Genomic DNA, 15,540 nt, shown 5'->3' with positions numbered 1-15,540 from the left:
CTCCTTTGGTCAGGCATAGAGAATCAGTTAGGATCTGCTTATCACTGGACTTATCAGCTTGTGCTGGTCAGCACTACTTTCTTGCCAGTGCTTAGGTTTCCATTTCTTTCATTTGGACCTTATTCATTCATCTCTGAGCTGCAAGAAGTCCAATTAAATGGTTGCCTTCAGTGATTAGGTCCAAAGCCTAAAACAACTCAGGGCATCCCACCCTGCCAACATGTGCAAAATAACCTCTGGAGAGTAGCAATATTTCAAAGATTTTTTGGATTGTATAATACACTAAGAGGCAGTTAATGTTAACCCTGTCAACCAATTCTTTGTGTAAACTATCACAGGTCATTTGGAAATCTCCTCTTTTTGGCTCCTCTTTTGGCTTTTTAGCTATAAACCCGTCATGAGAGTGGTCAGAGGCAGTGCCAGAGGCAATCTCCCCACGGCTGGGAGCACTGGGGGGCACACCACAGGGCTTGTAAAGCTGACGAGAGGAATCATGCCAAGGTTATCATCAGTTTGGGGTTTGACTGTGTCTCTGTAGAGCTTTTATTGCTTTAGCAAAATGGTGCTGGAGTAGCTTCTGTTGCTCAGTCCTGTTTCAGGAGGTTTACAGTGACACTTTGAGGTGAGGCTGTGGCACCCTTGTTCACCTTACCTGCTGGGATGAACTTCTGCTTGAGAGAAGGCTGTAACCCAACAGTGGGTGTAGGTTTCTGATCTTCAGCATAAGCCCGTTCATTTTTGGCTTAAGTCTGGCTTAACTTAGACTCTCAGTTCTTATGTTTATTGTTTTGAAAGTACCTGGTATTGATAAAGAAATGGCATGTAAGACATGTCAGCCGAAGGTTCAATTTTAAATGTCAAACTAGCAAAAATGTATATGACTATTCAGAGAACTACCAACAAGTTTTGCAATTATGTAAATCATCCTGCATGATCTCTTTCCGAAAGAGAAAATACTGACTTCCACTTCCTACTAATATAAAGGTCTCTTCTATTTGCAGTATTTAAAGGTACCAACCAGACTTCTGAAGAGCTAGTCATGGAAATGCAAACACACAGTGAGAAATATTCTGAAATCAATCAAATAATGAAATTTTATTATTTGAACTACATTAATGGTTTGAATAATCTTTTATTAACACTAAGCTAATACACTGAGCTAGATTTCATTAGGGAAAAAGTAATTGAGAATAGTTTATCAGCAGAAAACATGCTAGCAGTGTGTCACTAGATGGCAATGTTACACATGGCATGGGGCGGAGGGAGACTGTTGTGTAATTGTACAAGAAAATTTTTAATGTTGAGAGAAAGCAGTTTTCTGAAGCAGTTTTCATGGATGAAAGTGTAGCAAACAAGAAGCTAGTCAATCATGTCACAAGGCTATTCCCCAAAAACCATATATTTATAATCTTGAAAGGAGAGAGGTGTTGACAATATTTGTTTTTGATGACTATCGGTACCTAAGGGTGAAACAGAAATCACACTATTTAGTCAGAATCATGGCGCTCCTTCATGAAAGGGCAGCTGGAAAGTGCTCGCCTTCTGCTGTCCTCCTGTAGCTGGGTAACTCTTAGTCTAGGCTACAACTTGTTAAAGCTTGAACATGTTTAGTGAAAGTAGACTATCCCCCTCATTTTCATGAGGGGTTTTATTGTTTGCTTGATGGACGTTTGTTTTTTAATCTCCAGTCCCAATATTAGGAAAGGCCCCATAACTGAGGGAACATGTTGCAGGAAAGCAGCACTTGGCAGAGCCTGATGTGACAGTACCGCACACATGTCATTCTCAGAAATTCCGCTGGTATCAAAGGGAGTTCCACAGGCATAGCAAGCAAAGGGCCCACAACACAAAGATTGCCTGCAATGAATTATAAAGGGAAAACTAAGTTTTCCAGTCTCCTTCGCTTATCCCAGTGTGCCTGGTTATTGCACAACAGATGGGGTCGAGTGACCTCTTAATGTACGTACAGACTAGTGCCCATTAATCTTGAAAGGAGGTAAAATTTTTTGGTATGTAAGACTTTTTCTTTTTTTTTTTCTCTTATGCTGAAATACAGAGACGGTATGGGGAAATGAAGCTTTGATGATGCATTGCCTTTACAGAAATGACATATTATTTTAAGATTAAAATCACATTCCCTTTGCTTTTTACTGTAATGGACCATAAAACAAAGTTGCACAAGACAGATGCATTTTATTTGCTCTTAAGGGATTGCATGGCTACAAAGTTTAAATAAGTTCATATTAAATGAGGAAACAAATTTTTTAATTCCTACCTACAACCCTGAAAGCCAGCAACTAGAATTAAATGTTAACTTTTTGTTGTCAGGACATTTGAAAATCTGTCATAATAGTTTTCTCCGTCTTTCTTACCAATGGATATGTTTCCATTGCTGTTCATTCATGAGAAAAAGGGAAGTGATGCAGGAGGAGCTGGTGAGGAAATTTAAAGGAAACAATAGTAATGACTCACAACTGAAGTCTGTGTTTTAGAAATTCCCACCTTTCAAAGAAGGTCTGCTAAAGAAAACTCAAAGTAGTGTTCTAGCCAGGTCAAAATTATATTGAAATAACGCTATGGCATGCAAAGCATTGTTTTCAGAGAGACAACCCAATCTGTTTGCACTCTTGATCTTAACTTTTTTTTGGTTTAATGGCATGCTAAAAATTGCTTGCCCGATCCATTGTCTTCAGAGACTACCCTTTCTTTCAAGACTTACAAGAGCTGAATTCTGCCAAAAGCTGACTTCTTTCTCTGGTATTTTTTGGGGCTGTCTTATTGAAGGGCTTAGCAGAATATGTGTAATACTTCAAAAACTTTAATAAGACAAAATACTGATAAGTTTTAATACTACAGAGGCATAGGTCTTTAAAGTATGAAATTCAGTGTAACAATGTTGTGAAAACTAGCACTAAAACAGGAACACAGTGACCAAAAGAAGAATATGGATAGCGATGTGATAAGCCATAGAAGGTGATGAATATTTTATGGTTTAATTTTTAAGCCCTTTACACATTTGCCATGAGTGATGGTTTCCAAACAACTCCCTCTCCCTCCAAGTCCTTCCATAAATGTCTTTTTCCTAGCTAGTGTGTACAGCCCCACAGGAGTACCCCCAATGCTCCTTTTTGTGACTATACCTGGGATCAAACTAAGTCACATACCATACATACATGATTTTACCGTGTGAGAAACATGAATAGTGGTTCTGCTGTGTTGGAAAATTGAACAGAACCAAATGTTGGGGAAATTGAGTTCAGTGTAGTAAGACTTTTATCTGCTGCTGGTATGTGTCTCTGCATATGGCTTCTGTTACATGACCCCTTAGAAGACTTATGTTCTCATGAATACTTGTAGCTTTCATGTTAAAGGAGTCTTGGTTATCTGGGAACTGAAGTAAAAATTACAGAAATTGTATTTTTAGTCCTGATTTGATGTGTATATGGTACAGAGAACACTAATAGGCTAAAGTTGTCTGTTAATCCACTAAACGGAAAACATACTGGGCCATATACAGTCATTTTCATGTTAATTTATTAGTGCTCTTTAACTACATCTGGCAACTCTTTAAACTGTCATCTGGAAGAGTTGTTTCTAAATGTGTTCTAACTTATTTTTATAGTAAACATACCAAGCTTTTTTTTTTTTAATGAGTATATTAATGTTACCAAGTTACCAGATATTTAAGTGGTTGTCTTCTGAAAATCTTTTCAAGATCTTGAGATGTATTAGAGTGAGCAATTTAATAAAAACACAATCTCAAACCGTGCACAGATGAAGTGAAATATGAAAGGCAATATATGCAAATTCACAGAGAAATCTTATCTAAATATATAAACATACCATGATATTTATTAGGTGGTGCAGTGGATCGCTTAAACAAGATAATTTTTCAGAAAGTAGTTCTATGGCTGACTTCTCTGAACTTTTCATTTCTGCATATCAGTGTTCTTTTGGGGTTTTTAGCCTTTGCTTTAATCATTGAGATGTCTCTTTCTTGCCCTGCTTGCCCCTGACAGTTAGTCCTGTACGCCAAGCTCTCTAATCAAACACCTAAACTAAATTCAATGGATTAGTGAAGTTTTGTAAAGGTTGTACAACAGCCCCCAAAGAGGGATATAAATATATTCCCATCTTTCTTTTTTTTCATATAAAATTTTCATTATGAAAGGGATGTGGAATGTGGAAGGCAAGTATGACTATTGTTTTTCTTAATTCTTTGTTACATAAACGAAGTAAGAGTGGGAGGCAGAAAGCCTTTGTGCTTAAGTGCAGTGCCCTCAAGTGTGACCCAGTTTTTATATTTAAAGATGGTGTACATCCGTTTCCATTCCTATGTGCCGTATGTGATATTGTGTAGCTATCCTTATCAAATATGATATTGTGTAGCTATCCTTATCTTGTGGCTCCATCAAGTTTTTTTTGATTGGTCATATTTTACTGATGAATTGTTTAAGTAATCAAACTATTTTTCTTTCTTCTTGGTCATGACTTGCTTCTGACAGTTGTTCTTTCTCAAAGATAAAGTTACTCTTTCTTAAATGCATCACTTATGTGCTACCTTCTTTTGTGCTGCTCTTCCTTAACCTGGAATACAAATCTTTCTGTTTTATCTCTAGAGATGTAGTACTAACGTTTCGGTTCCTCCACAGTAGTCCAGAGTGTAAACCCAGCCTACTGCTACAGCAGCTCACTTAGAGACTTTTCTGTGCTCCTCACCAAGGCTCTCCTTTCAGAGATAATAAGTAGTTGATTATCTCAGCCTGTGCTGAGCCTCTGGTTCATGTGGATGTCATTAAGTAGCATGTCTATCAGGCAACGTACTGTTACAGTGTAAATAACTTGGGCTGGAATTTCATTATAGAGCTATGTGTCAAACTCATAATGAAGCTACTTACTGCCTAGTGGGAAGATGCTTGTGCTGCAAACGAGATGAATGATGTTGTCATAGACTAAAAACTGACCTCTGCAGCAACAATTTTTTGAGTCTTCCCTCTACTAATAAATTACTTTGTGTTGATGTGCTTGTTCTGCTACTTGTTCTGAATCCAGTTCAGGGATCTCTTTGCTGTAATATACTGTACAATATATACATCATTCTCACAGAGGTTTTTCTGTGAATCTGAGCTAAATGTACTAGCTGGAAGCAGTAACAGGCTAATCTGTAATCTGAACCAAGAAGCAGAGCGGAAAAGAATCTCTTTAAAGGGAATATATAAACGTGGAAATTGGTACTCTGTTTCTGAAACTACTGATTTCTCTCTGTGGTTTCAAACCAGCTATTTATTCACTATCTTTATTTACTCATCTGTGAAAGAAGGAGGATAATTATTTACCTCAGTGGAAGTTTTAATGGTTCATTAGTTTGTTTTCAAAGAGCTTCGTGACAGCTGAGGCAGACCAGTATACACATGCATACAAATTTCCAGTGGCCAGGACCCAGCAGCTCAGTTATGTTAATCTCAGCCTAAATAGCTGTCTTCACTTCTTCAGCAGGGAAGCTAAGGGTGGCTTCAAGATGTCCTATCTTTCTTCCCCATGCCTGCCCTAGATTTTTATATTTATATACCTCCCCCCGCCCTGAACCTATTCTATGGTGTCCTCTATAAGAGTTCCTGAAAACCTAACTAACTGAAAAACAAAGGTACATAGTCTTGTGATCGCTATAGGACAGTGGTCCCATGCCCAAATAACTTTTTAAACTGTTAGAGAACTGGAGGCAATGGGAGAGGTAGGAAACTGATGATTCAGGTTTTGTAAGAAAAACATGGAAGTTTGATCTGCTTGCAGAGAGGGGACAGATACCAGCAGTGGTAGAAAGTGGTAGAAAGAAGGCGAACAATGAGAAGGTAGAGTTAATGTAATAATAATACTAACATCACATTTTAGCAAAAGTGAACAGAAAATAATTTCAAAAGGGCTAGATGAGGCCTGTTTCACTGCCTGTGCATATGATAATATAAGCTGTGTTGTGTTACCAAGCTGGGCAGTGTTTACCTGGTGCTCAGAAATGCAGTTTTCACACGTAGGGTATATAAGTTCTATTGATGTCTTACAAGAGCCTGTTCCTTGCTTGTAAGAGACTACCAAAAAGCTTTGAGGTTACTAAAATAAAATTGCCTTTGCTTGCCAAATAATAGGCGCATATTATACCTCAGGATTTAAAAAGTTACACAAGATCTGAAATGAAGTAAGGCTTTGTGTATTTTTTGGTACATGCTGTAGGGTTTTTTCATTTTACGAACAGAACTCTAAATAAGAAAATAACCACTGAAGGATATTTCTCCTGCTACAAACAAGTTGGCAATGTCAGAAAGGTTTGGGTTTTTTTTTTAATTAAACATATTTAATTTTGCCAGTAAATTGACAAAAGATGCCTCAAGGAGTTAGATATGCCTGTATATGAAAAAATCAATTCTCACAGTAAACAATAAATCATGACACATACAATATTGATTAAATTGTGGTAAAAAAGTTGAGATAAATAGAAGAAATTACTACTCACTGCTGGCATAATGAACTAGATACTTAGTTGTCCCTTAAAGACTATTTAATGAAATATTTATGGCTACAAACAATCTAAAAGCTACTGAAATGTTTGTATACAGAGGATAATATTTTAATTTAATTTTTCTGTTCAGTTTAAGCATCCCTTAACTTATTCCAGACATGAGAAAATTGTTAGTTAGTGTCGCAAATACAACGGAGACTGCTTTGCTTTTCATATAAAAGCTAAAACCAAAAGTTCTCTTGTTCTATAATCTTTAACCAGTTGCTTAGGTAATATGAAATAAGGTCCCATCCTCCCCCATGTTTTTTTCCCCCATGGTTTTAAAGTCTTAGCATTCCAAATTGGGAGACCAGAACTGTGCCTCATGGTCAGCTCTGACCCTTTGGACCTGAATCTTCAATGTATTTTTTCACCTCTGAAGTATTTTTAATCTATTTGTGTATTCTTCATACTGGTAGCAGGAAAAACAGGCAAAAAAATACACAAACAATGATTTACAACAAACAGTTTGGAAGATAATATCCTAAGCTTTCTACTGGTAATGTTCTCGTATGGCACCCAATTTTACACTGTTTTTAAACAAGAAGTTTCTGGTTGCTAAATTTGCTTGCAATAGACTTAGGATATTATCTGCTATTTATTACATAAATAGCAGAAGAGTTTATAGTGACAACATGCATATTTGAAATAATGAAAGGTCTTCTGCTATAACAGCCAAAGATTAGTTTTAAAATGCAAACTAGGGTTATAGAAGTAACAGTAATGTAAGTTGTACAGCACCTTTTTCATGGTCCAAAGCTTTTCTCAGAGTGTTAGAAAAGAGATTTTTTTTCTGTTCTTCATTTTCTCTTTTGAATTCTAAGGCAGACTGTGTTTCAGTGATGAGGGTACCCCTAAAGACCTTTTCATCCTGCAAAGATTATATATAAGATTTGCACAAAGCAAAAATTGTTTTTTCTCTGGCCCTGAGAGTGTCTCTATAGAGAGCCCTTGAACAAAGTATTAACATTTAAAATTTACACTGATGAACAGAAAATGGGCTAGTACTTGCGTGATTACTTGTTTCCTTCATATGTTTCCTGTGATAATTTTTTTTTCCCCAGTTGTAGCTAGGGATCAAACATTGCAGCTATTTTTTTGTTAAATTGTGTGGCTGAATTCACTCTTCTCTCTAGCAACTCTTGAGCTTCATTTCAAAAGGCTGTATTTCATAATAAATCAAATTTATCTGTTATATTTATTCATGAAATATTCAAAAGTTTACAATTAAACAGAAAATGTTAAAGGCTAGTTTTCTTTGTTATTCAGTGTTTGTATCAGCAATAAATCTGTATAATTAAAAATTTAATGGCCCTGATGATGAGGGACAACAGGTTTCATTATTTCAGACTTGACACAGTCTAAAACTGCTACCAGGAATCTTTAAAGTTACATTGCTCTTCTGAGGGTTTTCAGAAGCAATATTAAGCTCTTCCACTTTCACCTCCTGACTGCATTCCTGTTATGCGGATTTTGGTGGATTGGTACAGGTAAATAATTTCAGTGCTTCAGCATAGTTAGTTGCACACAGAGGGGGTAACTGTGTAGCACAGGAAGGATGTTTAGGCTCCTTTTTTCCTTAGAAAGATGTGTATTACAGAGTTTTGAAACGGCCATGAAATCCATCTCTCTGACTACCTAAACTTTTGGAAATCTTAATATGGAAACATTTAATTCCACTACGTTTCCTGAGGTGGCCTCAAACTTTGGAGGTAAAATGCCCAGCTACTGCCAGGAAATGTTTGGGAGATGGTTGGGTGTACAAATATTTCCCTTGACAAAACAGCACTGAGCTTTTAGATATGAAACTTGTTGCACAAATATGACATAACTATCAGTCACTTGTTCTCATGAGTAAAGACAAAAGAAGTGGCCAGAATTTGAAGTTGATAAAATTTGCCGCTGTGTTTATGTAGCATGACAAATGAATGCATGGAGGTGGGGAAAAAAGACTACTAACTGAAGATACTTTTTTTCTCTTTTTTTTTTTTCATTTTCTAAGATTTCTAAAGTTAATCTTCTAGTCCTACATTTAGGATAGTTTGGGAACTTGAATGAAGTTTGGGGTTGTATACATAGGTATTTACATTTGTTACTGAAATTATTACTAAATCTACAGGTCTTCATACAACCTGAGACAGCTAATAACACATACTAGACTTTGGGGCTGGATGTTGTGAATATGAAAGCACAGAAATATGAATATGAAAGCACTTTAGGATCATGAATACCAAGAGTGAATCATCAGAAAATGGAAATACTCAATGTTACTGTATTAGAGAATTCTAAAGATATTTACTAACAAAATTAATCTCCTTCCCACTCAATGCAAAAATCCAGGATAGTCAGTTCTATTTTCGTCCCCAAATAAATTATAAATTTCTCTTTAAAAAAAAAAATAAATTTCTTCTTTGAAAATTTCAATTTAAAAGACTTCATTTTTAATTCACACCCACTTTTAAATCAAAATTTCAGTTAGAATAAAACCAGTGTATTCAATTGCATTGGAATACTTCTTGTCATTAATTTTTATGATTTTGAATTTTGATGTTCATGTTTAAAAAGAAGACACTTTGAGATAAGAAATACACAGACAGAAAAACTTAATTTTAACTTCAATCTGAATTGGGTAACATTTCTTAATGGGTAGGCCTTAAATATTAAAGTAATGGAATCAAATATCTTGTTTTCTATGTCTTGACACTTTATGGTACACAGGAACATGTATACATGGTCACTGTCTTGCAAGATTTTGGGGCCCAGTTAACAACTATCAAATCTTAGAACTTCTGGATCAATACACACTTTTTAAAGGGCACCCTAAAAGCACTCTTAAATATGGTTGTGGGAATTACTGAATTCTCAGGATCACAGTTTGGAAGCTACAGCTAAATATAGTGTCCATTGTTTCTCCTTGCATGGGAGGATGTGAAATAGAGAAAAACTTAAATCTCTGAAATTTATCTACCTGTAGAATGGGTTAATGACATTTCCTTCCTTTTTTTAAAGTATTTTGAGATCCCTTGGTGCAAAATGATGTATAAGAACAGAATAGTAGTGTTGCTTGTTACTTCAATCTTATAAAGAAATATAATGAATTTAGCTGAAGTTGTATTAGCTCATTGCAAATGATAATCGAGATAAAAAACCCAGAAACATATTTTTGTTACAAGTTACTGCTCAGACATTTCTCTTTGTAATTAAATAATCACAAGACCATGGATTAAATATGATTTTGTGCCAAGAGTCAAAATGAGAAATGGCATGATTTACTGTTTACTATTTACTACTAAATGTAATGGCTATTACATTTATGGTCTAGTGTGAGTTTAAGTTTTTTCTAGAAGGCATGTGATACTTCACACCTAGCAGAATTTTACAAAGTCTAGTAATGCTTATAGCTCAGTTGATAGCACCTGATCCCAAATTCAGGAATTTTCCTTTTACAAAATTTTGTGGTTCAAGCTTGTTTGTATTTGGGCCGATTTTCCTGAAATGAAAACTGAAATTTGCTGTTTAAGATCAAATTACAGTAGTAGCAGTTAATGAACAATACCCTTACTGATTGAGCTGTCTAGTTTGGACTGCTATATTCTAAATCTTTAAGTTTTTACTATGATGGATACAGACACCTTTGAAGCACATCAGGTTCTTAAAATCAGGCTGAAATGAAAATTGTTTTGTTACCCTAAGATTCGGTTTCTTGTCTTTGTTGGTGTAAATATTGTGAATTTTAAACTCAAGTTTGGTTTAGCAATTAATTACTATGGTGACTATCCCACAGTCTGTCTTAATCTCTTTCCATATGACACCTGCCACTTTGTCACCTCTGAAAAGACAGAAGATGACTTGTGGTGTAAACTGTGTGTAAGACAGCTGTTCTTCCACTTGTTTAGCTAATTTATGGCCAGCATCAGTCCCATGTGCTCATACTGAAAGTCAATTCCCTCTTTGCTGGTCCCACAGGTTGCTATGATTAGTTATACTGGGGAGTCATAGTGGCTCATCGTGAGAGAAGGAGGCTGATACAGCAATGTCAAAGACAAACAAAAATTTGACCAGTAAAAATTTTTAAAATCTTTTGTGCTTGTGTCAAAGAAATAGGTCAAGTTGTTAGAAATCTTTAAGGTGGCCTTAACAGTGACTTGCAATCAGAGCAAGGTGAGATGGTTACTACAGCCTTATGCAGGGGCTGTTACATGAAACTGCTAATTGCATCAGCTTTACCCCCCTGCATACCTAGTGCATTTTAAAGGAAGTCTATGAAGAAGCTTGAAACTTCTGATAGTGTCACACAGAGACAGATAAAGGAAACAATGTGTTCTGTGTTTCACTTTTAGAGACTTAAGGAGGGTATGCAAGCATATCAACATCATCAGATTCTTGTGAAAGTACTCCAAAGTCCTCTTCTGCCTCATACTTTACTTCATATGGCTGTAAATCTGTGCAGGATGAAAGATGTACTTTTAGTTTGTAGTATCATCAAATATACTGATGATACCTGTGTTATTAGTGTCCATGATATGATTATCAATTGCATTGTCTATGCTTTGGAATTATTTTCTGGAAAACTTTCAGTAGAAATAATGATGATTGTAGTTGTCCCTTCTGTTATCTTTAGTGTAAAATGTTTTACTTTTATAACAGTGTAATTTTGCATTATTTTCCAATTCTGTCCATAATTTTAGCTGGAAAGTTGCTGATCAAATAGCCTGACCCTGTAAAGATGGCATGCGTGTGTTGTTAGATGGGTCTTTTCAATGCACCTGTTCAACAGTGAATTTTTGTCTTGAATAAAAATCTGCTTTATTTTTATTTTTTTTTGTGAAAGCAGGTAAATGAAGAATGTTTTCATTTCTCATTCAGACTGAGGATTATATTTTCTATTTATACTAATTCGTTACATCTAGGGAAGGCTACTGCTGTCATGTATGTGCCATTAAGGGCAAGTAGAAGAAAATTAAACCACAAAGGTATATTTTCAGGACTAAGTTGGTCAAATACATGGTAGTTTTGTTAAAAGTACATGAAAATGACAGCATCTAATTCTGAGTTTAGTTTTCACTTGGATTTGTGAGGGTGAAGTTTAACTTTCTTTGCTGTATTACTTGTAAACTTATATACGTGTTATTAAAACCTTTTTTAAAAGAAATTTTGGGTTGTTTCAGAATTTGTAAAATCATTTTCAGAATTTTCATCATGCAAATCAAATTTACTGCTTTTTAAAAACTAAATGAATGAACAATAGTGGAATGCAATTTCTCTGAATCCTTACAACTCATAAGGTTCATGTTACTAACTTTTACAGGACTGAAGTCTAAATTTAAAACTGTAAACTACATATTTGATATGGAAAACTTTAAAGAAAAAAATCATAAATATAGTCAAGGTGTCTAGGACAATTTTAAAAGTTTTTGTACAAGTAAAGTTTACTGGTCCTTTCTAAATCTGCAACAGAAGAATATAATTTGTCCATATGTTTGATAAGATTAATTTTTTTCTTTTAGTATCTGTAGTTTGTCTGTTCAGAGTACTGCTGTCCACAGAAAAGTACACTTTCTCATGCTTGCTTAAACACTTTTAATATAGTTAAGGTGCAGCCTTCAGTGATTAGCATGGTATTTCTCGTTTCCTAGAGACCAAGTGCTAAGTCTATTAGACATTTCCTGCTATTCTTTTGAATTGTAAATACTATTCTTGTAAATTGAAAAGGCCAGTGTAGGGAGATATTCATGCAATTTCCTATCTATTAAAGACGTTGATTTGAGAATGAAGAAATAATAAAATGCAGTTTTTCATAGAAATTAAGGCACACCAAAGACAGAATTCACTCTCAAGCAGGCACCCAGAGCAAATATTTGGAATGCCAGCATCAATTATTTTCCTTTTCCCATCATTTGTTTGAAGAAAATATCAGCACATAACTAAAGCAAATGGTCAAATCATGATCTCTGTAATCTTGAAGGAAATTTTGTACCAACCCTTTTTAGCATCAGTGAAATTATTCAGTGACATCAGTGAGCCCAGGATTCGGCCTCCTGCTTTATCTTTTTAGCAAGTCCTTCAGTATACAAATGCAGCTGTTGTAATTCTTAAATTAAGCTATTTGGCTAGCATTGAGAATAGCAGCCAGTAAGAACACAGAGAGCTTACAAAATACACTGAGCAATGTACACTGTTTGTAAGAATTCATGTTTATAGCCGGATACAGCTGATTTGGGGGCAGGAGAGAATGGAGGGAAAAGGAAGAGGAGAAGGAAAAAAAGAAAAAGTTCAGGGAGGGGGAGAGGCGGGAGAATGAAATCACACAACCTACTGAATGTTAGTTCTGTGTGTCAGTCTGAAGAGGAAGAGGACCACCCATGGGGAGGACAAGTGAGCCTAACCTTTTCTTAAAATTCTTAAAATGCTGTCTTTGAAATACATCATTCTACAAAGCAGCTGCAGCAAAAAGTATTAACCAGGCTCAAGGGCAGGTATAAACTTCATGCTATCCAGACTTCAAATGCATCCTGTCAGCTGTGTTTGCTTATGTTGACCTAGAACACGTGACGTGCGTTTCACTTGGTTAATCTTTGCTGGTGTAGGATAACTCAGACTTGCATGATCCTGCTATATTTCTAGAGGGCAGGTGGTAGCTGCATTATTTCTTTCCTGAAGGATTCTGCCAGGAAAGAATGGAATTTTATTACAGCTTATATTGTGTAGAAGTAGTTTATGAATCTACTTGCTTCTTGAACATGGAGCCCTAGATACTTTTACATGGATGTTTACAACATCTGGCATGATATATCTTTTTTTTCTTATTTCTAGCTTGAATTTTTAAGGTTATTCTCTTCTCTAGGCAGAGTTTTTAATCCTTTATATCATTATACCTTTGTGGCTGGAGAGACTACAGTAATTGAAATCAACTTCAGATGGTTGTAAGGCAGATACTGTAAGGCAAAGTACAGGATTTGGCTACATGCTGGAGGAAGCATGGCTATAGTGTAAGCACACTGGGACATGCCTGTGCTGTACTCAGCCTCTTACTCTGCTGCAGTAGTGCTTTCGTAATTATTTTTAAATAACTCACTTTAGTCAGGATCATTTTCTGTTGGCAGGGGTTTTTTACCTGACTGGAACCAAAACAAGCTGGGATAGCAACAGTACCCAGGATTCTTTACATCAGTGTTGTTCATTAAAAAAAAAAAATGCTAGTAGTAATGACAGCATTGCTCTTCCTCATGCACAAGGATTCAGCTTTTGGCTTCTAAGCAGTCCTTAAGAAAGTGTAGGGCAAAGCTTGTGCTGCAGTAAAGAAAGCTTGCAGGTGCAGCTGGGTTTTCTTTTTAAGAGTTTTGACTGTGAAAGCAACCCCTTTCTTTCTCTCACAATGGGTGTGCTTTGTTCTTAGAAATAAATGTTGTCCAGTTTACAGAATAAGAATGTTGTTTTCTTTTTTCCAGAGACTACTGTGCGGCCTGGTTCAATGACGTCAGTAGTTCTGTCTTCAAAAGCTCTTCCGTTGCTGGAAGTGGTGGAATGGTGTCTTATAACTCCCCTCTGCTATGGAAAGAGAGGGGCTAGAAAGGGGCAGGCATTCAAGAGGGATCACTTTTTTCACTGGCAGAAGTGCTTTGCTGTGTGGCTGATAAAAGCTCTATACATAAGCCTATGGGTTTCATCTCACAGTCTCTTTCACTTGGGCAATATGGCACACTTTAAAATAACATGCTTTACACTTATTAGTAATGTTTTCCAGGTACAGTAAGGATACATGAGCTCTATAGGCCGGTCAGTAGGTTTAGAAAATAATCAATGCAGACAAGAAGAGAAAAACATTTTGAGTGTGTTGTGTCCTGTACCAAAACTCTAGTGTGTGTACACGCACGTAGGTATTTCACTGCTGAGTTATTTGGATTATTACTTTGTTTGAAAGTAGATGGCTTTTTCATCCATAGGTTTTGTAGGAGGGTAAAGTAAGACATGGACAAACTATTGCCAAAGGTATCCTGATGAACCAGAGTTAGAGGTACTGCAATAAAACCAACATCTTACTTCCAGTATTTTTTTTAAAAAAGATGCTTATATATTGCATCTGCTATACTATGACTGTTTTTTCTTTAAAAACATTTTTGTAATAACAAGTTTTTAGGCTACAGTCTGAAGCTGTCTGCTTTTGCAAGTTTAACAGAAAATTATTACTCTGAGTTACTGTTATTACTCTGGAAATGACAATAGAGCACTTTTATTATGGCATGTTGAAAAAAGTGGACGAATAAACATTTGTATAGACTGTGTGTTCTTGTAAATGTTTGGGGATGTATTTGAAGTGGAAAATACAGTCTTCAATAGTTCCTTGCAACAAATTTAGTCCTAATAAATCAGTGCTGTGAGTGACACGTAATTCAAATTTAGAGCAGCTGGATGTAAGCTAGCATGGACTACTTCTCAACTTTTGCTCAATAAAGATATCTGTCTTCTGCCCTCTGCCCCCTCCCTCCCACACTTTTTTTTCATAAAAGCCTTTTAATTTTTTTTTTATTTACTTTTATTCAGGAGAATGGGAACAGTATTGTGGGGTTACTTGTCAGTAACAGTGTCATAGAAAAAAGTGAAAAACTAAACAAAATTACAGCATCATTTCTATAGAAAACCAGAACAGTTTATTTCCTCATTTTAAAAATAATCCTACTGTGGTTTTTCTAAGCCTTTGAAAGATTTTTCACTTTCTGGCACTGGATGTGTTCTGTATTACCATCTTGCGCTGGGATATCCTGCTGTTAAAAAATATTTTCATTTTTTCTCTTAGATGCCAGCCAAGACATGCTGGGGGTAGAAGAACTATTGTTAGATGAAAATTATCAACTATTGTACTTCAAAGATGCTGTTCCTGTTCTGATAATAACCTCTTTCTGTAAGTGTGTGCCTATTGAGGAACCACTCACATACCTGATCTCTTTCAACAGATAGCTCTATAAGACCATTTATTTCTGTGACTCCTGCTC

This window comes from Chiroxiphia lanceolata, chromosome 4, assembly GCF_009829145.1.
Source record: "Chiroxiphia lanceolata isolate bChiLan1 chromosome 4, bChiLan1.pri, whole genome shotgun sequence".
Taxonomy (NCBI): Eukaryota; Metazoa; Chordata; class Aves; order Passeriformes; family Pipridae; genus Chiroxiphia; species Chiroxiphia lanceolata.
The sequence above is the reverse complement of the archived record's forward strand: the minus strand, read 5'-3'. Positions refer to the sequence as shown.